This window comes from Phalaenopsis equestris, unplaced genomic scaffold (assembly GCF_001263595.1).
Source record: "Phalaenopsis equestris unplaced genomic scaffold, ASM126359v1 Scaffold000605, whole genome shotgun sequence".
NCBI lineage: Eukaryota > Viridiplantae > Streptophyta > Magnoliopsida > Asparagales > Orchidaceae > Phalaenopsis > Phalaenopsis equestris.
Window position 1 is genome coordinate 70,505 of NW_018165045.1, and position 780 is coordinate 71,284.

A 780-nucleotide genomic window follows, 5' to 3' on the forward strand; every position below is an offset into this window, starting at 1 on the left:
TTGTTCAGGCTACTTATGCTCCACATACATAACAATCTCTCACTTGTAGTCGATAAAACCCAACACTAGTCCTTTGTACTTGCACCTCCATCTGAATCGCCTTCATAGTTACATACAGTGGAGTGTCTCATCCTCAATCTCAGCCTTCATGAAACTCAACTGAAGCCAAGCTTATCTTCAGTTTCTCTACATTCAACACCTCTATCAACATATATGCAAGATTCTCAGCTGTGTGTATCTCTTTCAAAAACATCTGCCCATCTTCAAGAACAAAGCAAATAAGATTATATCTCAGCTGAATGTGTTTCGTCTTTGCATTAAAACAACATTCTTAGTGAGATTAATAGTACTCATACTGTCACTGTAGAGTTTTCTAATCCCCTGCTCCTTGCTCAATTCTGTCATGAGACTTTGTAGCAAAATCATCTCCTTGCTAGCCTCAGTGATAGCAATATATTCAGCCTACGTAGTTTAAAGTGCAACAATCTTCTGCAACTTAGAAACCAAACTCACTATTGTGTTCCTCAATGTAAGGGCATACCTTTTTGTACTTCTCGTACTGTCCACATCTTATACCAAATCATAATCTGCAAATATAGTAGACTGATCCTTGCACTTCCATAACAAAGTGCCTTGTTGGTTATTCCTTTCAATTACTTGAGAATCCACTTTATCGCCTCCCAATGTTGCCTTCGTAGATTGCCCATGTACATGCTTACCACTCCCATTGCATATGCAATATCTGGCCCTGTGCAAGCCATCGCATACATCAAACTTCAA